At 48.2% G+C, this 23,392-nt stretch overlaps 1 protein-coding gene across 1 annotated transcript in view; it reads right to left on the bottom strand.

The window, feature by feature from the left end:
- Positions 1 to 23,392, bottom strand: part of KCTD17 (potassium channel tetramerization domain containing 17) — a 239,966-nt gene that overhangs the window by 170,601 nt on the left and 45,973 nt on the right. The window lies entirely within an intron of this gene.

Here is a 23,392-nt window from a genome sequence, read left to right as displayed (position 1 = left end):
GGTGGCTGCCTGGGTGTGCCTGTATGGTGAAAGGGTGCACACTTAAATGTATGGATGGCTGCTTGGGTGTGCCAGTATGGTGAAAGAATGCACACTTAAATGTATGGGTGGCTGGGTGTGCGTGTGTGTATATGGTGAATGGTGTGTGTGCTTGCGTTCAGGGGCGCAACAAAACCTACATTTCGGGGGCTAACCCTTCAAATGTTGGGAGGGGGGCCAACTTCATGGGCGGTGGCGGAGGGGCAAACTTATTTGTTTGGGTCATCTAATTTCTTTATGCATTTTTATGAGACTATTCTAGTACAGCTTCAATGTTACAAGCAGTTAACTCTCATTTGAATGCAGGTACTAACAGTGAATTGCTTTATGTTAGTAATTGGTGGGTTCTTGTTAACAGAGAAACCCAGGTGCCGTTTAACATCTGTGTCCTTTTCTGTCTGGCAACTGCTCTGAAGGTCAGCCAGGTCTGGTCAACATAGCCCAACATTAGTGCTGCATCCCAGTCAACTCAATGGTGTTGCACCAATACTTGTGTTTAATGCCTGGATTGCTTATTGGTAATCTTCATTACTCCTAGCCATATTCTTCCTCGTCCCAGTGTGTATGAGACAGTACTTGTGTATAAGGCACTCTGCCTCATACACAAGTACTGGGATGAGGTAGAGGTACATGGAAGTAATGCTTGATTTAGCTACCTGTAATATTCAGTACTCCTAGTCCCACTCTTCCTCATCCCAGTACTTACCTATGAGGCAAGGAGCCTCAACCGTAAACTCTGGGGCAAGGAAGAGGGACGTGGAGGTAATTCTGGGCCAAGGAGCTGATTTTGGAGGTTGGGGTGGGAGGGAGAGGGGATAAGTGGGGGCAGGATTATACGACAAATTATAATGGCTGTCCATGTCCAGGCTAAGCAGGCATGATATGTGGTACTAGTGGCTAGAGAGGCATTTTGGTGCAGCCAGTCTAGTCATTCCTCAGTTTGGTATGACTTTTTTTAATGGGGCATTTAAGATAAAGCAGTCCTGCTAAGTGAATTACCTGGCTAGACTGCCATTTGGGTGCTGGCATGCAGCCCTTTCTTAATGCAGCATTGTATATTTTTCTGGGCATCTGTGAGCAAATGCTATGATATAAATCATGTATAATGCACCTGCACACAAGTGTTTCTAGGCGCGACAAGACAAGGGATGGAAGATAGAGGGAGGACAAGACAAACGATATTACTAGGCCTTGTGTCATTCAGATCCTGCAAGTGCGATAACGAGAAACGCAAGGGGAAAGGGACGGGGGAAGTGCAAGGGAGAGGGGAGGGGAAAAACAGGGCAACAATGCTCTGAGTAAGTGCTGTCAGGGCAGCACAGCTCTGGGTAGTGCAAGGAGAACAAGGGACGGCAGAGTTACAGTTACAGCCCCTATGTGCATGGTAGGACCAGAGGCAGTGCAAGGGTGACTGATCAAGAAAGAGTCTCGGCTCAGTGAGACTCTGAGGGTAGCCACCAACCAGTCGGTACAGCAGACAGGTAGGTCAGGTAGGCCAGCAGGGGAGGGAGAGAGAGAAAGCAGAGGAGAAGAGGAAAGTTTTGAGCTGCTTCCAGAACTTCAGGTGGTCTGCTAAAGCTTGAGAGGGGCAGGGAGGCTATTACAGAGGGAGGCACCTGTAGAGGAGAGAGATCTACCCCACACTCTCTTCCTTAAGAAGCGTCTAACGCTTAGAGAGTTGTAGGTAGCTGAGCGAAGGGCTTGAGAAGGAAGATATTTTGGAAGAGAGCGTTGGATGTAGTGCGGGCCCCGGGCCCAGAAAGCCTTGTGGACAATGCAAAGGGTCTTGAACTTGATACTTGCAGCAACTGGGAGCCAGTGGAGAGATTTCATGGCTGGAGAGATACGACCCCTGTGCTTGAGGCCAAGGATAAGTCTTGCGGTCCTGTACTGGATTAGTTGCAGGGGCTGGATAGTAGAGGAAGGCAGATTGAGAAAGAGGCTGTTGCAGTAGTCCAGCCTAGAGAGAACCAGGGCTCTGCAGACAGTGAGCTTCTGGGGGAAAGTGAGAAAGGGAAGAGTCCCTTTGAGGAGGAGCAGCTGGTAGTGGGACTTCTTGGCAACGTTTGAGATGTGAGGAGAGAAAGAGAGTGGAGTCAAAGATGACACCAGTGTTGTTTGCCTCACAGGAAGGCGAAGGAAGAGGGCCCAAGGCGGGCGGCCAGAGTGAGAGAGGGAAAGCAGGGGCAGGAGTCCAAATGAGAAGGATCTCCAGCTTACTGACATTAAGGCAGAGATAGTTGGAGGCACACCAACCCTGAATCGCGGATAGACAGTGGGAATGAGCGAGAGATGAGGAGTCTGAGGGGAGCCTGAATGAAAGCAGAGTGTCATCCGCATAACACTGAAAGTTCGAGGAGAATGTAGAGATCAGGTGGGTCAAAGGGGCCACATAGAGGTTGAAAAACCAGAGTGAGAGGATGGAGCGGGGAGAAAGGGACCAAGTTGGACCTGGGAGGGGCAGTCCAAGAGGAAGGAGTTCAGCCACTCAAGGGCCTGATCCGTGATGCCCAGGTTCTCATGGAGTCGATTGATCAGGATTGATCAGGATGGCATGGTTGACCGTATCGAAAGCACAGGAAAGATCGAGGAGGATGAGGACAGAAGGAATGCTGGAATCAAGGTTATGGAGCAGAACTTCACAGGTGTTCAGGACAGCAGTTTCCATGTCTCTGGCACTGAAGCCAGACTGATGGTCATGGAGACAACCAACAGATTCCGTGTGGAGAGTAAGCTGGGAGATGGCCAGCTTTTTCAACAGTTTTCCCAGGAAAGGGGTGATGGAGATTGGGCGATAGTTTGCCGGGCAGGCAGGATCAGCAGAAAGCTTCTTGAGGAGTGGGTGCATAAGGGAGTGCTTAACGGGAGAGGGGAATGAGTGATTACAGAAATTGGTCAAGGCTGGAGCGAGGGTGTCAATAAGGTTCTTGATGGTTCTGGTGGAGCAGGAGAGCACCTGTTTGGACGACACTTTCATAGATCGGACTTGTCTAGAAACCTCATCAGGTGTTGTCAGGGAGAAAGAGGAGAAAGGAGGAAGAGAGGTAGAGATGGCCAAAGGGGGGCCAAGAGAGGAAGAGGAAGAGGAGATGGAGGACAGGATCTCCTCAGTTTTAGCGTAGAAGTGAGATGACAGAGCCATACAGAGGGCCTTTGAGGGAACAGGAGATGTAAAGACCTCAACAGGATTGACCAGTTCTTTTCAGATTTTAAAGAGTTTGGCCGTGTTGTTAGAGGCCACAGAGACACAGGCTTGAATGTGTGTTCCATTCTTGATGAGTGGTATTGCTTCGACTGCCATTTTGGTGCAACCAGTCTAGATATGTCTAAATGTGGCCTGGCAAGCTTTACTATATTGTTATTACATGTCGACACTGTTCTACCTTGTGCAGCCAGTTGGACATGTTTTCATTGTGGCATGGCATTTTTAATAGCAAAGCTTTAATGTTCCTGTGCTCTGTTGGTGACTTGCATCTATTGGATTGGTGTTACCCTACAAAACAATTGCAAACACTCTGGGTTTTTAGCCAATTTTTCTCAGACAGTGTGCTGCATATTATATTAAAACACATATGTATATCTTTCTCCTAGTGCAGTGTGCGGCATATCCGTTCAGCAGCACGTTTGTGCGTATTGCGCAAGTGTGATAATCTAGGCTGTCCCAGAGTGTGGCGCGACCCTTGTTTTGTTGCTGAGTTGGGGGGCCCCCTCAGCATGGCTCGCAGGAGGGCCCCCACATCTTGTGTTACGCCACTGTGTGTACACAAGATAGGAACTCGCTACACAAGCAGGGTGGAAAAATTGTAGGGAGATATGGTTGCTCTGTACACATAGGGAGGGTATTAATGTGACAGGCATGCACCAGCAAATCGGTCGATAGCAAAGCAAATGTGTCCTTCAGAGGATAAAAATGTGACAAGCAGTTGCCATTTTAAACTGCACAGCCACAGTGGAGAATAAAAGTCCTGTGCCTTTAAGAGGCCTAAGCACGCTATTTGAAACAAATACATTTAATCAGGAAAAATGCTGCAGTGGCTCGACATAGCTCCCTCAAACGAATGTCAAAGTCGAGGACACCAGGTAGAAAGTTTACATAACGGAGCAAGATACCATTGCCTGGGCAGAGAGTGTTCAAAAATTAAAGTAAATCAGTTACAACACAGCAGACTAGGAAATGTCATAAGTAGTTGACAGACTAATGTCTCAGCGATCGGCTAAGCATGACAGAGAAGCAAGTGCGGCTAAAAAGACTAATTGCATCGACGAAATCTTAAGATGGTGGAAGTAGCATGACTCAAAACAATAATTATTCATAATGTGTCAAGAACAGAATGACGCGTTTATTGTTGCAAGACAGGGAGGGCCAGAAAACTGGAATTTGGGCAAGGACATCATGGCAGAGAGAACATGAGCGTTTTATTTAATTACGAATAAAGGCAATACGCTTGTCCTCTCCTCCCATCTACATACACGTCATCATGCCACCAGTTCACGCAGAGTGTGACCGCATGTTAACTGATAAGCATATGTCCTTTTCACTGCAACTGTAATTTAGGGCTTGCCAATAATATTTAAGCATGATGAGGTCGTACATTTCTACGGGATGTTTTATGGGTGGCACCTTAGATAGTTACCCAATCAGTAGCGTGGGACATATAGATACTATATGTAGTTTAGCAATTAGGACCAATCGCTGACACGTTTTCATAGTTCAGCGATTACAATGACATGAGAATGACTCATTTGCATTATATAAACTGTGTTTTGCATTGAAACGTACAGAAGAATTTGGGAGGGAGAGAGAGAGAGCTTTGCTGTTGATCTTGTTTTCTCTCCAGCTTTTGCATACTTCCAATAAAGCTGGGTTACCGTGCATTTGGCATACCACCATCCACTCTGTGTTATCACTTTATTGGCAAATACCAGGTAGAGGGCTATAATGTTTTTTGGACCTATAATTTCAGTAGTGAACAGGAACATGCACAATATGGCTACCAATACCTCCTGCCTAGGGATCATGGATCTGAACAGAGACGATATTTATTACCCACTGTCAAATCACATGATAATTCTGATTAATATTTGTCCTCCATTTCACCTGGCTGTTCTACTACTGCAACTGGAAGATGTGCTACTTTGCTGGAACAGTTTGATGTACATGTGCCTTGCTTTCGTATATCATATGAATACTGGTTAAATGCTGCATTTATTTAATGTTTTGATAAATTAAAAACAATGTAAAAAATATAGATATTTATATGTTCACATTTAACTAAGGATGGTTCTAGTAGATTACATAAGGAATGAGTCCTATAGCGGTTGTCATTTGGGACTGTACAAGCAAGAAGTAATTTGCAAACTGCCAAAGTTCTCTCTTGTTTCTCTTGCAAGCCGCTATCTACGGATTATTTTCCAAACATTGGGTTTCATTTTCAAATGCATTCATAGCCTAGAAGCTAAATATTTATGCTCTAAAACTAAACCATATTCCACACCCCGCTCTCTTCGTTCGTCAAACCAACATTTGCTTCCCATTCTGTGTGCACATTGCTCTACCAGAGGCGATAGACGATTCTGTCTTGGGCCCTCGTCTCTGGAATGATCTGCACTACAGCTTCACTCGCTCATTTCCCCACTGACGATTTGTAAAAAATTGAAGACCCTCCTCTTTTCATGGTCTCTTCTCGGTTTTGGCTTGAGGACAGTGGATTTTCTTTACCCTTGTCTTCCAACTGCGCCCAAATGCAGACATCTTCTCGGTTACGGGGCATGGCTATTTGGCCGCGTGAAAGGACGTGCCCTAGAGGAGCTCCCGCAGATCCGACAGTGATCCTTAAGAAAAACGAAGTTTCTGGGAAACTAAGCATGCTGGTAGCACACCCATGGATGAGTGAAGGTCCGGTGCACGTATCGAGCGCTCAAAGACCCTGATCAGTGGCAGGACATGGAAGCTGCAGCCGCCGAAAAGAAGCAGGGTGCCTGACATCTAGAAGAGGACAAGATGGCTGACAGAGGACAAAGGGTTATACACGGACCGCGGTGTTGCGGACGCAACATGAACTGGTGCGGCAGTGATTAAGCCCGCTGCGGCGCTAGGAAAGTCCAGCCTGGGCACAGAACTGAGGACCCGGTCGGAGGGGCCCTGCTGGACCTAGAGGCAGGCACTGAGGCCCATGATGAGCACAGGGGCGGCATGGGGTCTGTGTCAACACCACCCGATAGACACTGAGTAAAGCCAGTGCGGATCGCCCCGGCGGCGCTGCTGCCACTGACAGCGAGACGACGGTGCAGCTGGAGCTGGGCGCTTTAGATTTTACGACTGATGAGCAGGGCCTCCGGCGGAGCGGAGGTCCCTGCAGTGTCATGGCCAGGAGGGGGCTGGATAAAGAGATGCCGGCCCACACCCCGACCCGGATCACCAGTGAGGGGATGCCGGAATCCTCTTAGCACGGCTGCAAAGGGACCCGAGAGAGCGAGATCCAGCGGATACTCATACTTTCTGGGCTGTGGCCTGTCACACTTGGGATCAGTGCAAGGGGGCTGGAGCCGGAGATCCCTCCGGACAACCGGGGATACGTCGGATGACTGGAGCGCCCCGAGAACGGGGTCCAGCTGGTATCTCGTGGAGCACCCGCCAGGAGCGCAAGGAAGAGCATCCAGCCCCGGAGCAATACACTGCAGCACCCGCAACAACTGTGGGGTGCCGACGCAGCATACGTGCCTGGGAGGGGAAACCAGAGTGCTAGGGCCTGGGGACAGTAGGAGAACGCACTGGGGTCAAAGACATATGCCAGGGGTCAGTGCCCCACACTAATAACCAAGAAAAAGAGAGGAATCAGCGGGCCACCTGTACAAGACCCTGGCAGTGAGAGGCCCTGTTGCCCATAGGACGGGGCAGACCAGTACAGTGCATTCCAGGGCAAACACTGCACACTAGAGAGCGAGCAGAAGGTAGCCCATGCTGGCACGGGTCCGGGGGGGACGTGCGGAAAGTACCACTGTTGGTCAAGACGCCGAGGGGTCCGGTTGGGGCCCGGAATAGAAGCGTGTGGTGTCAGTGGACGCGCCTGACCACCAGCGCCTGGGTGAGCCACAGCGCACATAGGTGAGAGGGGACCGAGCCAAGCCTGGCATGTGAAAGGACCCAACCCACTCCAGGAGTATAATAGACAGTAGGCAAAAAAGCGCCAGAGACTAGACTGTGGGCCGGATGGCTGTGGGGCCCTGTTGGGTCCCGGTGCAGAGGGGTGTGGAACAAACAGAAGCGCCCGACCACCAGTGGGCCAGCGGAATAACACTGAGCGGGTGCAAGCATGTGGGAGCACACAGCCCATTCCAGGAGTACAGCAGGCAAGAGGGGTGTACCCCTAACACTCTTGAAGCAGGTCCTAAACATCAGGAACAGCCCGACACCACGTAGACCCTCACGCGAGAGGCGGCTGAGCCGGCTCACACATAGGTGGCACGGCACAATGTCTAACAAAGTTGTAAGACCAAAGAGCAAGCAGCCCACATTGGAGGCCTATGCCAAGACATCCTCAGGGGCAGAGGGGGTCAGGAGTAAAGACAAATCTACCACTGTGATGGAGGAAGCTCCAGGCACAATCCAGGAGGTGCTGGCGGCGATCGCGGACCTGAAAGTTGCCTGGGAGACTAAACTGGGCCTGGCTATGAACAAACTGAAAGTGGCACTGGACCTTAAGGTCGGAGCGGTCCAGGAAGATGTAAACTTACCAAGACAAGATGTGAGAACACTTGCAGAGCGCACTGGAAACCTGGAAAAAGAGTTGGCCCCAAACACGACGGAATGCGCCGCCCACAGATCGGAACTACATGCCCTTGTACAGCGAGTAGGCAATCTGGAGAACAGAGTGGAGGAAGCAGAAGGACACGCCAGACACAACAACATCCGCATCGTTGGATTGCCAGAAGGAACGGAAGGGCCTAACCCAACGGAATACGTGGAAACCATGTTACTGCAGGAAATAACCGGAGGGGCACTGACCCAGGGGTTTGCTGTTGAAAGGGTGCACAGGGCTTTAACGAGGAGGCCGCCCCGGCGAGCCCCTCCCAGGCCGTTGACTGCAAAAATTCAGACCTACCAGGATTGGGAAAAAATACTCAAATTCTTCCAGAAGGGTGGAACGATCGAAAGGGGGCCTGCGAAAATCACTGCATACCACCTTGCAGGTTCAACGCAGCAGAATGAACTTCGGAGCGGTGAAAAGAAGACTGAGAGAAAACAGGTTATAGATATATGTTGCTTTACTCGGCCAAACTGAAGGTGTTCCACAAGAACAAAACTTTGTTTTTTGAAACGCCAGACGACGCCATGGAGTGGCTGGATATGCAGAGTCACCCCCAAGAATCGGGTATCCAAACGAGAGCCGAAGAAGATAAGTAACATGCTGCTGTGGCACCCTAGGTGACATAGCACAAGACACTGGGACTAGAATATAGCATTAAATAAAGCTCACAGGGAATGTGCTGCTGGGAAAGTACATGCTTGCAAGATCCGTTTGAACTGAATAATCCTAATTATATGAGTGGGAACTCCTGGGAAACAACCCTTGACCCCCATTAGCAGTATGCTTATTAAGGTCACTATTAGCTTGGAGACGCCCCACGGGGTCCTAGTCCTCGGTATCACGAGACAGGACCAGACGCGGGTGGGCCTGAGATCCAGGGATGGAGCTGAGCATTTGTTGGGGTTGGGTAGGGAAGGGGGAGGGAAAGAGTTGTGTGCAGTGGGGTGTGGTGGGGGAAGGGGGGTAGGGGGGAGTTACTGTGGGGGGAGGGAAATGAGCCAGAAAACGAGCCATCGGGAACAACATGGGAAGTGGAGGGGAGAGGGAGGACAGCAAGACAATGGAGTCGGGTAATCTCAGAGTCGTGACCTGGAATGTATGGGGCCTCAATAGTTACCTAAAACGCAATAAAGTAATGATGTACCTAAAGAGGATGAGGATTGACATAGCTCTGCTACAGGAAACCCACCTCACCAAGGAGAAATTGGAGGTGGTTAAGAGAAAATGGAAGGGTAGCAGCACGGGAGCCACATATTCAGCATATGCAAGAGGGATGGTTACATGGGTGGCACCACATGTGCCGTTTCAGCTGCTCCGATGGACAACAGACCCGGAAGGCAGAATGGTGGTGGTGGCGGGACTCCTGGAAAACAGAAGTGAACATCATAAATTGATATGCCCCTAACCATGATACAGCAGCACACTATAGGTATTTATATAGTAAAATTAGCCCCCTGTTGGGTGGCGCAATATTATGGGGAGGTGATTTCAATTGCACCCTGAACCCCGGGATAGACAGGTCAGATAGCAAGCTAGCAAAACCTGCGCCAGCAGCTAAAGCGTTGGGGACACCGGTGAAAGACCTCAGACTGGAAGATGTGTGGAGACGGTTGCACCCAACAGACAGGCAAGACTCGCATTACGCAGCGCCACATGACCTACATACTAGGCTGGATTATGTGTTCGCAGCCGCTGAGATAGCGAGAGAAATGGTGAGCGCAGAATATAAAGCCAGGGTACATTCGGACCATTCGCCTTTGGTCTTGGAGTGGCGACACCACCCGCCTAGAGCGCGAATCCCGACGTGGAGGCTCAGAGCTGAGGCCCTACAGGACCCAGGATTCCGTGAGGACCTGAGGGAGGCCAATGAGGAATATTTTGAAATCAATACGGGTAGTGTACGATCCATGAGAACAGTATGGGAGGCATTTAAGGTGGTGGTGCGTGTGGTAGCAATTTCAAAATCCAAAGGGCTCCAAGGGGGTATAGAGCAAGGCTTGCAGGAAATTGAAAGAGAGCTAGAGGACCTAATGTGAAGGGGGGGGACCACCCGGCAAGACAGCGCTAAAATAAGAGATCTACAAAATGCTAGCAGCGAACTCTGGGACAGACTATGTAAGCTAAACTATAAGAAATACACAGAAAGGCAACATGCGGGGGGAGACAAGCCGGGCAGACTACTGGCCTGGTTATATAAAAATGAGACACCCCGGTCGGTGATTAGAGAAGTCAGGGACGCAGAAGGCCAGATCCGTAACACCCAGGAAGGAGTAAACGAGGAGTTCCTCACATATTATGAACGTTTGTATGAGGACGTGGGTGGAGATATGGGTCAACAAATTCTGGAAACAATAGAAGATATAGGGCTGCCCATCTTGGACGACCTAGAAAGAGCAGATCTGGAGGCCCCAATCACCTCAGACGAACTGGAGGTGGTGATCCAACACCTGCCCACGTGTAAAGTGCCCGGGTCGGATGGGTTACCTAGCAAATTCTACAAAGCGTATAGGCAGGAGCTACTCTAGCCGCTGCTGGCCATGTTCAATGAGGCCTACGAACAGGGGGAGCTGCCAGAATCCCTCTGAGAGGTGGTGATCATCCCGCTCCCGAAACCGGGCAAGCCCCGACGTGGACTGTGGGTCCTATAGGACCTTATCGATGCTTAATCAAGATAGCAAAATACTCACGGCAGTGCTTGCCAAGAGGCTTAAGCGAGTAATTGGCAAATTGATACACTCGGACCAAAAAGGCTATGACCCCGGCAGGAACATCACGGACAACCACAGAAGGCTACACCATATTATTGATCAAACGGAGAATGACCCGGGTGAGCTCACCATAGTGTTGTTTGATTTGATGCAGTCAAATCCTTTGACTCAGTGAGGTGGCCATGGTTGATGGCAACCCTGAAAGGATACGGGATAGGGCCGGGATATATTAGATGGGTCAAGATATTATATAGCTCCCTGATCGCAAGGGTCAAAACAGGCACCCTCATTTCGGACAAGTGGCAACTCAGTAGGGGAACTAGACAGGGATGCCCCTGGTCACCCATGTTATATATCCTTGCGTTGGAGCCGTTGGCAATTTGCCTTAGGCAACAATACAAAGAGGTGGGGATTCGTATGACAGGAAACACACACTTGATATCACTGTACGCAGATGACATGCTCCTCTATCTGCGCTTCCCGGAGGACAATCTGCAATATGTGCTGGAGGTGATGGATCGCTATGCCGCCCTCTTGGGCATATCGCTAAACCCCGGGAAGTCCAGCGTGCTCCCCCTGGGAAGGTACAAAAGCATTCCACTGGAAAACCTGCTCATTCTGCAGATACCCTGGCAGACCAAGACGTTTAGATATTTAGGCATAAACATATACCACAAGATAGAGGTAGACCACAAACACAACACGGAGAAGGCAGTCAAAAGCATTAAAAAGAGAATAGTGTTTTGGTCCAGATTACCCCTGGCCATGATGGGAAGAGCAGCGCTGCTCAAAATGGTGGTCTTGTCCAGACTATTACACTTTTTTGTAAATGTCCCGTACTTGATCCCCAGACACTTCTTTACCAGACTCCATAGCCTGTGCAGGGGCTTCATATGGCACAATTCTAGGATTAGGGTGGCCCTGTGGAAACTACAAAACTCATGTGATAAGGGGAGCATAAACCTGCCGAATTTTGAATTATATTACTTGGCGGGACAGCTGTTATATGTAGCTAGGTGGTTGTCCACAGAGGAATCTGCGGAAGCCAGGCTTTTGCAGGGTGATTCTGCCCCATACTTCCTAAATGAGACAGTGTGACTGCATAAAACGAAAGTAGCAGAGATGGGGAGACTGTTGGTGCTGGGCTGGGAGGTCTGGCGTAGGGCATGGAGAACTGTGGGTGACCCGGACCCGCTCTCTCAGCAGGTCCCGTTGGTGGTATTATGTTGGGAAGACACCCAACTGATTAAAGGGGTCCGCAGATACTGGGAACCGGTGGGCCTGGCCACCCTTGGAGACTTATGGCAGGAGGGAGAGGCAGTGGAATTCCAGAGGTTGCTGGAGGAGACAGGGGTGCATAAGGGCCAATATATCACTTACACCAGGATCATGAAACGGGTGAGGGAAAGGTGGCCTGAAACAGTACTTGCAGAAGAACCCGATGCCACCCTAGCAATGATGTACGATGTCTCGGAGGGCAGCCACGAGATATCCCGGATATATACGCTCTTGAGTGCGAAGGCGGGGATGGAGCTGCTCCAATTGAGGCTTGACTGGGAGGGGGAGGTGGGTAAACCCATGACAGAGGGACAATGGGTAAGAGCCCAAAGGTACCATAAGAAGGTGTCCCAGAATACGAGACTCCAGCAGATCCAGCTGTATGTCACCCACAGAGCTTACCTGACCTCCGGCAGAATAGCCAGGTTTGGTGGCTCGGCCATACAGAAATGCCCCAGGTGCAGGGAGGAAGATGCTGGGCTGTTAAATATGTTCTGGGCTTGCCCAGAGGTGAAGATATTCTGGGTAGAACTGGAGATGAGAATGGCCAGTCAGGGGGTGGTTCTTGACGTGGGGTCTGCTTGGGCATGTATGCTTGGGAGTTTCCCTAGGCCACGGAATCTAAAACATATTAGCAAGATGAAAGACCTGGCCTATATCTTGGCCAAGCTCAGAATTGCAATGTGCTGGAAAGCGGCCCAACGGCCTATAGTGGAGATGTGGTGGACTGACCTCTTAAAATGGGCTGAAGCAGAAACTGCGGTCTGGTATGAAGCCGTCACTAGAGGAGGGGAGGAAGAGGTAGGCCCCCTGATAGCCTGGAGACAATTGGTGACCTCGATGGCAAACCCCCACCAGGTCAATCATGAAACGGAAGACTGGCATGAGTTGACTATAATTGAGACACCTGGAGATGCCCCGGTGGATGGCACGGATACGACGGCTCGAGTTTTTGGGGAGTGAGGGGGGAGGACGGAGGAGAGCATTGAATAATGTAATGTTTTAATATTGATCATGAACGTCCTAAATGGTTGTAATGTTTGGAGTGTTGTTTGTTTAAAATAATAAAAATTATTTTAAAAAAATATATCTTCTCGGTTACCTTGGTATATGAGCATTACAAATCAATCAAAATCAAATGTTATTCTGAAACCGGAGGTACTCTCAAGAATATGGAGTTAGAAAATTGTGCCAGAGGGCCCTCATTACAACTAGAGCAAATCAAACCTCCCTTCACCTCAGAATTCACAGATCCAACTTGGCTACAGCCCCATTGCATTTATATGGATATAAAGGCCCACTGCCATGCATCGCCTCAAAGGCGACCCGGATTTGGAGGCCCCAACTGACATTTTCCACTTATTCTGTTCAGATAAGAGCATTTTCCCCTTTGGGATAAAACTCTACGCCAATGCCCTTCACTTGGGCCAGTATTTTAATACCAGGGGGCCATCACTACATTTGAAAGGTTCGGATCGATGCATATATCACTTGTATATAGCATAAGATCCGTCTCCCCACTGCCAAATATCTGCATTTATATTCTTGACCACCAACCTCAGCCACTGTCAGGTATCTCTTAGGTGGCCAACCAACTTGTAGCCCTTGTTACAGAGGGCCTGCAAGCAGCCCCTAGAAGCGCAGAGTAGATCACAGGGACGATTACTCAGGGAGAGTGAGGTGATGTAGACTGGTGCTTTTAATTCACCTACGGAGGCAGGCTTTTCGGTTGGGCAGGGCGGAAAGGGTTATAGCAGAAGCCTAGTCTATTTATTTGGTGGGATTAATATTTAGCCAGGACAGAGTGGGAAGGGAAATAAACTTCCATCTCAAAATGCAACAAGTGCAGGTGACGTTTAAAGGTATGGGCTCATTGGCAAGACAGCACTAAATCTAGCGGAGATATCTGAAGGGGTGAGCTTTGCAGGGGGGGTTGGGGTGGACTTGTGGGTGGGGGGTTCTGGCTGACCATCTTTAGGAAATGCAATGCATGATAGGAAATTTTTCGGTTCAAGGCCTCAGGTCTTGGCAAAACCAAGCCACATAACCCTGAATCTCAGAAGGACAGAGCCAATTTGCTAAATGCCACCATCATTTCCTACATATACCACCACGTCCGATCCCTCTCTAAAATTATTTAATTCAGTCTCTGTAGGGCAAGTACACTACGAATGCCTGAATCACTCCAAGATTACTGTAGGCCTCGACTTCACAGAGTAGCTGCTGTAAAAAGAAAAGGTTACTCTCGGGTTGAGACGCCGAGTCAGGAGGAGATAAGTCAGGGGGTGTTTTCTGAGGGTCACCGCCTCTATTCACCCAGAACCATCTAAACATGGGTGACTTTCCTAACATGGTTTGCTCTTGCAACTTTGCAAATCTGCTAGAGCAGGTGAGAGTTCGACGTTGCTGGGAACCATTTAGGACCTGAATGTAACCTTGGAGGAGCCTGGCTAGCTTTACACCAGCAACGGCAGCTGCCTCCCAGGCCAACTGGTTCCATGCAGTCATGCCTAGAAGGCCTTAACGCAATGGGTTTGAGAATGTGTATTAAGTAGCATTAGACACATCAAAAGTCATTTAAAACATAATGGGCCATGTATACAATTGACAAAAGTTCCTCTTTGCATCTCCTTTGCAGTTAATTTAGCGGCACACTATGTACTAGCTCCCCATTCTCCCCAGGCATCTTTTTACGGGGTTCATGCCAGACACCCAGCAGCTGGTTCTCAGCTAATCTTTTATTCGATTCCTGCACATAAATATATGGTTGCCAGTATTCTCTGGGGCTTTTCATGGGAATGCAAAGTGCAAAGTGATCAAGAGGGAGAGAAGGGGGCGGGGGGGAGCTTCACCAATGTATTGTATGTAAATAGGTCCTTTTTATTTCTTTTAATATAGTGCATCGGTCCACCTATAAAGCAATTTTAAGGAGGAGGAGAAAGGAGAGGGTGTTGTGTCTGGAGTGTAATGTCCTTCCCAGCTTGCTTGAGAATACAGGAGGAGAAAGGAGAGGGTGTTGTGACTGGAGTGTAATGCCCTTCCCAGCTTGCTTGAGAATACAGGAGGAAGAGAAAGGAGAGGGTGTTGTGACTGGAGTGTAATGTCCTTCCCAGCTTTCTTGTGAATACAGGAGGAGGAGAAAGGAGAGGTTGTTGTGACTGGAGTGTAATGTCCTTCCCAGCTTGCTTGTTATGTTATGTTATTGTAACTTATAAAGCGCACGGTCGCCCTGGGGCATCATGGTGCTGGAAAGAAAGGCTGCACAGGCGAGGAAACCGATGAAAGGCTAAAAATTAAAACAGGTAGGTTTTGAGAGCTCAATGGCTTGCAGTGACGGAGGAAGGCTGTTCCACAGTTTGGGGGCGGCAATAGAAAATGCTCTGCCGCCAAGCCTCTACCGATTGGCTCTAGGAATGGTCAGACGATTGGAGGTCATGGAGCGAAGGTCCCGACCTGGAATATATCTGCTAAATTTGGACTGTAAGAATTCGGCGCCCAGGGCATGAAAAGCCCGATGGACGATACACAGGGATTTGAAGTGAATTTGGTTCTTCACCGGCAGCCAGTGAAGTTTGCGCAGCACTGGTGTAATGTGAACCCCAAAGGGGGAGCCAGTGGCTAACCTGGCTGCGAGGTTCTGCATGCGTTGGAGGCGATGGATAAGACCAACTGGTTGTGCCAGGTACAGTGAGTTACAGTAATCCAACCGTGAGATCACCAGCGCAGCCACCACGGGGGGGCAGAGGGCTTCAGGAATCATAGGCATGACCCTCTTGAGGACCCGGATCTGGTGATGAGTGGACTGACAGACGGCTGTAACCTGATTCGCCATAGACAGAGAAGCCGAGAGGATGACCCCTAAATTCTTTACTTTACTGACTGGGCTAGGTAGAGGGCCCAATGAAAGAGGCCAAAAAGCAGGGGTCCATAATAGAGGGTTCGGAGGACACCCTACCAATAGTACCTCCGTCTTATCCCCATTCAGTTTTAGCGAGTTCTGGTCCATCCATGTCCCGACTGCCCTTAGACAGTCATGGAGACAGGCTAAAACCTCAGATTGATCCTGATCTAGGCGAATCAGGATGTGTGTATCATCCGCATATGAGTAACAGTTAAGCCCATAAGAGCGGATGAGACAAATCAGAGCCCAAATATATATATTGAACAGGATAGGCGACAGAGAAGATCCCTGGGGCACCCCACAGATGAGGGTGCATGGAGCAGAGAGAAAAGGAGGCATAGTAAGGGTCTGGGTACGGTCAGAAAGAAAGGAAGTAAACCAGGCCCGTACAGAGCCGGAAATCCCAATCTGTGAAAGACGGGAGAGGAGGATGGAATGGTCCACCGTGTCGAATGCGGCAGAGAGATCTGCTTGTGAATACAGGAGGTGGAGAAAGGAGAGGGTGTTGTGACGAGTGTAATGTCCTTCCCAGTTTGCTTGAGAATGCCAGTGTGCCCATCATCAGATGGAATGAGGGTGTGATGGTTTCAATAAGCACTCCACCTGGCAGGTTTGTCATGGGACGGGCGTGCCGGCGGTTCACCCATCTGTCCTTTCTCAATGAGTCCTGTGAACCGGTTATCCCCCAAGTTACCTCTTGCAAATACAGCTTTACTTGACTCATACCAAAGGCTTCTGCATGCCAACTAAACAAAGCATCCTTAAGTTTCTCATTTCAACTGAGGACTAGGTAGGAAGAACCTGCACAGGGGATCAGGGGGGCAGTCTGTAGCCTTGTGAACCACCGCCTACCCAAAGCAATGGTCCCCATTGTAGAAACCAGCTGGTGCCTGGGTTTCCCATCTAGTGTGGAGAGGGCTTCTAGGGAGCTGCAGAGGAGTCACCCTAGAGGCCCGCTGCAGCTTCCGGCCCGTGAAGAGTGGCTTGTCCTGGAGAAGTCACAAAAATCGAATAGCTGACAAAGCTGCTGGTGTGTTGGGTTTGTTGTCACAGGAGGCAGCGAAAGTCCGACATGCAACTTTGTTGGGGAGTGGAAAGAAACCTGTTAAACAGTCCTGCAACAGTCGGGATGCCTCCCGAGTGCTAACCGCATTGGTGTGAGGATTAGTTGCCTGTCTCGTCGTTTGGCAGATCACCAGCAAAGGCCGTTATTTACCAACATTAGCAGTCCCAGGAAATTAACTGGCTCGCACTATCCGCTGCTAGAAAACACGTGATTTTGCCAGATCAGTGAAAACAGAGACTGTTCATGTTCTGGACATCTCAAAGTGTGTCTCTTTTACTTCCGGCAACTCCTTTGAATGCAACTTCCTAAGATCCCCTCGAGCATTAAAATCTGTGATCTTATTTTCTTTGATGTTACTGACGCCATTACATATGCAATAACGGGGGCCCCTACATGTTTTGCTGCCCAGGGCCAGCTGCAACTGTATAACACATTGACCATAATGGCTGCTCCAGTGAAAGCCAGTCTAGGGCAGTATGCTCACAAAAGAACACCCATGTTGGCTTTGCCCACAATGCCAGTTAATAAAGGGCAGGCCACTGAAAGAAAACATGCACCTTCTCGCTGCAACTACATAGGCCAGTATTCTATGTAACAACATTAATCATGTATGCTATGCGCATGATACCAGTCACTGTAAGAAAATGTCCACGTTGGCTACCCTAATGTAGTCATCCCTGGAGTGCAGCCCTCTCCCACATAAAAACATTTAACATTCTATGCCTCTTTAATGCAACGTCAATAATGGCAGCCCGAATGAAATCCACCCTCCCTAATGTAAAAGCACTCATCAGGTTGGCTTTGCCCATATATCGGCAGTAAAACACACCATGCCACTGCAAAGAAACATCCATGATGGCTGCCCAAATGCTTCTCCCGCCCCCAGCCTTGCTCCTGGGGCCAGCCCCCACAGAGCAAGCTTCCCAATTCCTGTACAAGTAGGGTGGAAAGGGAGTGATAAACGTGTGTCCTAGTCCCTGAACATGTGTGGGAAGGTGCAGGAGCACAACTACTCGCATTTGGCCCTGCAGTTCAGCAGCCTGCTTGCACAATGGACTATGTAAGGCTGAGGAAGAAAGCGCCCAAGCCTTGCATAACTCATGGTGTCCACATGCTGGGGAACTGTAAATTGCAAAGTGAAACTACTTTTGGCTCTTCCATAATGGAAGGCAGGTGTACGCCCCATTGCCTATTATGGAAAACTCGCCATTGCAAATAAGGCACAGTGAGATAAAATTAGGGATTTGAGACCACTCTGCAACGCAGACACTTGACCACATCTCAGCTGTAGTTAGTCGAAATTTCATTTGCAACAATTCGGTTTGCAACGTTGGTTTGAAAGCACCATCTGCCATTAGAATGCAGCACAGAGAAATTGTGACTGTGCTTTTCTAAATGCAGTGCTGTTTTTGCAGCAGTTTCATAGTTGCTTTTATTTTAATGGTGTACTGCAGTAATGGCCTACTTGTCCTCTCCTCCTTTGCCCTCCCCAGCCCCATCTTTGGCTTTCAACTTACTGCATTTTAAAAAGGGGAAATGCTTAATAAAAAGTATTGTTGAAAAAAATGCTCTCTCCTGTCACATGAGCTCAGGATGGAAATGGAGTTGGGCACGCATTCCTAGAACTAGGATAAGGGTGTGCTCATACTGCCCTATATTCCAAGAGACAAGAATACATTGCAAGGCCAAGTTCAAAGGCAATCCGCATGGCAGAAGGCATGGGTGATGAAAGATGTTGGGACTAATTGGGTGGGGAAGTACAATCCAGTCTACCCCCTGGCACCTGGGTCTGAGCTCACATGCTGCTGAGTGAACTGAATGTTCCAGAAGGGCACAAGCATGCCAACCAATTGTACAGGGCCACATAACGATAGTTTGCGAGGCAATAGAGTACCTTGTTTCTAATAACTGTTGATTGACTTGCACTAGGGGTGGGCATGAGTTGTCCACCTGACTGTAGAGACCCAATCACAACCCGACCACTTATAGAAAGTATACTTAGATGTTCCCCTTGAGCCAACCACAATCCCTGTAGGTTTTCCTTATTTGACATGTAGTATGGACTTCACGGATGACATGTTGTGTTGTTTTTCATTAAACGCTTTGAGAGAACGTTGTGTGACATCCTTTGATACTCCCTGTTTTAGATAATTGATAATAAAATAGTAAAAAGACTTTGCCATCTTCCAGAGTTGGTCTGGTGTACAGAGTTATTCAAATGGTGAGTAGATTGAGGAGAATGGCAAACTAAGGGGATGGGCTGTGGTAATTTAAAAGTAACAGGAAATATTGTGTGGAGATAGAGTTAGAAGCGCCCAGAAGCCGGACCCAAGTGGGTCTGGAAGAAGTCGTCTCACTCCAGTCGGAGTCCCTAAGGCTACGTGTGAACAGGTTCACATAAGGAGACAAGTTAAATCCTGTGACAGGATATTTGATTAGGGGCAAGAAGAAAAAAAAAAAAAAGAGTGATCACAGAGTATTTTTAGTTAATGTGTAAAGTCGACTAGTCCGTGTTATGTGTTTAAGTTAAAGTGTTGAAGAAGTGATAAAAGTTGTGAAGGTATTGCAATGAAGTTAAGGAGGTAAAAAGACTTTCTGGGGAAGTGGTTGGTACCAATCCAGAGATAATTGGAAAGGTAGAGGTTTGAGCAGCGATTGTTGGAGCACGCTCATATTTGTTGTTTTAAGAATAGTGAAAAGTGGTGAAAGTATTGGATAAAACCTGGTAAGTTGACAGTCAATTGAGACTCGTCACAATGGGAAACACTCCCCTGATGCTTTTATTTAGGACATTGCCAAAGCGCATGCCCAAGCTCAAACAGTATAGTGCGGAATGAGTGAAAGGCATGGCAAATAAGATGTTCATTCAGTTCAGGGAGCTCATTGTCAAAAGCTATATTGCAACACATGACCACATACTTACACATTGCGTATACGGGGAAGAAATTGAGAAAAGATTAGCGATTCTAGAGCTTTGGAAAATGTACCAGGAAGAAAGGGAAGATCCACCACCTGAGGAGTGGATGCTTAATCAGTGTAAGGAGGAAGGTGTTGAGCCTTCATATCCACTTACCTCACCTGAAGTGAAAGGTGCTAGTGCGGAAGAAGCAGGGTTGTACCTCTAAAGGAACTGAAAGCAGTGACGGGGTATAGTAATCCGATATGGAAACGCCAGTTTATAGCAGCGACAACAGTCCAGAGGAGAGTAAGAGAAAAGAGGAGATCTTTAAGATCATACAAGACAAAGAAGAAAAGAGTGGGCGGTCGAATATATCGACATAAATAGAAAGAGAGATTAAGAGATGGCAATGGGAAAAGGACAAAGCTGACTAGGTAACACTAGTGGAGAACAAATGGATGGGAGGACAGATATTACTCAAGCTAGATGGGAGAAGCATTGAGAAAGTAAGGCAAATAGAAGACTAGTAAGAAGAGGATAGAAAAGACAGACCGAGAAAAGAGGATGAAGAAGATGAGCATAAAAGAGAGCAAGGAGCGACGAGAACAGATGTATCAGGAGGAGAAAGAGAAAAAACAGGAGCGGGCAGAGGAGCAAAGAAAGTACAACAATAGGCAGAGCAATAGAAGATGGGGAATGAAAGGAAAGGAAGAGAGGATAAGGAAGCGCACAAATTATGAAACAAACGGATACAGAGACGAAGAGGATGAAAGGAGAGCAGAAGTGAGGAGAGAAGAGCGAAGACAAGAAGGGGAGAGAATTAGAAGGAAGGTGAGAAAACCAAGAATTAGATGAAGCGTTAGAAGGAAGGAGACAGCAGGACTTGGATATTAGTCTTGTTCGTAAGGAACCATTAAAGCCAAGCCCAGCAATACAATGGGACAGATTAGAAGAGTTTTTTCGGTTAAAAGGTAGCGACGTCAGGGCAATCTGGAGTAGCATTAGAAGAAGAAAACTTTGATATAGAAAGTATCGGAGAAAGGAACGATAAAGCCCATCAAGATTACAGGAAGGTAGCAAATCTGGAAACTGAAGGAAGGTAGATCAGTCCGCAGTATTCCAATCGCAAAGCAAATAAGAAAATCCATTTAGCCTCAGGCACAGAGCCTTATCCTTAAGCAGACTGACCTTAGATAAGGGTGAAGGGGATGAGAGACACACTAGTTGGGGACTAGACATGTCAGACCAGGTAGGAAAATCCTTCCTTGGGGAAGAGGAAGGGAGCGTGTGTGCCCCACAGGTAAGCCTGCAGACAGACGAGGAAGTAAGATGGTCCCATCTAGAGCAACCTAGGGATAGGACACCAGATCCCATGGCATATCCAGAGCGTCCCAGAGGACGATCATATATTGAGAAGGGAGCATCACCGCCATACATGACCAGGTTAAGATTGCTGCCAGCAAGGAGATGGACAGGAACGATTGCCCATGCCATGAACAGACAGACGATGGGAGCTGACTGCAGGTTAGGGTTTACACAGTTTCCCTTACTGGAAAAAGGGGGACCAAGACCACAGTATATTCCATGGCCGCAGATGGATAAGGATAATTTAAGGTGCAAGCTCCCAAGTTTGACATCGGGGGCCAGTAAATGGTATATGAATTAGAAAAAATGACAGTAGGAAACACACTGGCCATAGGAGACATTAGGGTCTCTTAGCAGCTATTCTTGGGGAGAGAGCTGATAACATATGGAGGAGAGCAGGTTATTCAGGTGTGACAGCAAAAAACAGAGCGCCTGACAGAGCGCCATTCAACAATTGTAGAGCAGATGTTTGGAGGTCTCTCAGGGTGCAGTAACCCGACACATCAGATATGGGTGCAATCATGACATGTAAGATGAAGGAAGATGACTACCCTATTGCTTGCATTCAAGAGCGTTGGCAGCTTGAAACGCGCGGGCCGTGGGAAAAACAGTGGCATTATTTTACCACATTTTATGTCAGGGGTTGCCCGAGCAAGTAGAGGCAAATGAAGAAACAAGTGGGAATGAAAGCAAAGCTGTGGGCTGAAACACAGTTGCCGATAGTGCATCAATGTTGGTTATTGCAGGAGAAAAACAAGAAGAAAGATGAGGCTAGGAAAATTGAGGAAGCCTAATTGGTTCAAAAAATAATTGTCAATAAATGCCACGGAAGGGGCGGTATTGACAAGAGGAGGATTGGGAATGCAGCAAGCAGTGGGTGCATCGCAGGCGAATAATTCATAATGTTCATAACACGAGGCAAAGGTATAGGCTATAGAGGAATGGGTGGATTCCAAAACAATCAGAGTGGGTTTCAAAATGCGCAAAATGAGAATCAGAATGCACAAGAAGGATTCAACAAGGGGGAATAGTCAGGCAGCCTCTGGACTTGTACAGAATGGCCAATTTTCAAGAAGGGGGAAAGCTTATCCTCCACCATATAGTGCACAATCTAGGGAAGGGTTTGCCCAAGATCAGACAGTGCATCAAACACAAGCACTGCAAATTCAACTGACACAGCAACCAAAGTGAGTGCTAAGGAATCCACCACAAGGGCAGTGGCAACACGCCCACATGCAGACACAACAGTATGCAAACACGGGACAATTACTGACACCTAGAATAGGAGGTGGTACTGTGGTAGGAGGACATTCTTTTCACAGGTACGGGGGTATGCATGTACCCACAATAGGACAGCTCACAGGGTGACTGATGTGCTCAGTACTATCAGTGACACCAGATCTCCGACCCCCCAAGAGGAACCCACGGGTTGATGTGACTATAGGAGGCACATCTTTTTCTTTTCTAGTAAACACTGGGCTAGTCCATGTATACGAGAGGGAAAATATGAAACGACAGGGATTGCCATGAATGCTCAAGGGTTCTCTGGAGCTACAAGTCAAGTTCCTTTTACTGATGAATTACCAGTCTCTATAGGAGAGTGTAACATGTATGTTCCATTGTTGTATTCACGACAGACACCAGTTAACATTTTACGAAGAGATAGGATGACAAACATGACGATTTCATTTACTGACAAGGGAATAGTGTGTTCCACTACAGGATTACACTACTCAAGTGTGGGCGAATTCATATAGGCATTCACAGGGAAAAGGACTCTGTGAGGTGTTCCAGTAGAACCAGAGGTTTTTCTTTATGGGGTGAGCATTTTACTGACATGGCTACCTGGTTTAGTGGGGAAGACTGTGAGGATTCTCAACAAATTCTTGTTCAGACCACAGATACCTATGGATGAACTGAAGGGACAGATTATCCCTCTAGAATTAGAAGCAGCCATAGTAATAAGGGAAATGGCGATGCTCGAAGGAACGGATGATGAGGGTAGACCAGGGAGGACAGTAATAGCTCTCAAAGCAGGGTACAGGTTGACTGACATTACTGATGATGATATGTTTAGTGAAGACACAACTGATGATGAAGTAGTGTTCTTTATGAGCATACTGGATAAGAATAGAGAAAGGGAAAATCCCACAGAGAATGGCAATAATGCGGCAGCGTCCAGCATTTTTTGAAGAGGACTTGGATAAGGTGCCCAGTGTACTATGGACTACAGGCCCTTAGGATGCAGGATTGGTAAAGGGAATAGGGGAACTTAAAATAAAGCTGAAGCCAGTAGCAATTTTACCTCGAGCAAGACAGTACCCCATG

This window comes from Ambystoma mexicanum, chromosome 3q (genome assembly GCF_040938575.1).
Source record: "Ambystoma mexicanum isolate Mex_15411 chromosome 3q, UKY_AmexF1_1, whole genome shotgun sequence".
NCBI lineage: Eukaryota > Metazoa > Chordata > Amphibia > Caudata > Ambystomatidae > Ambystoma > Ambystoma mexicanum.
Note: the sequence above shows the minus strand (reverse complement) of the source record. Positions and strands in the feature narration are given on the sequence as shown.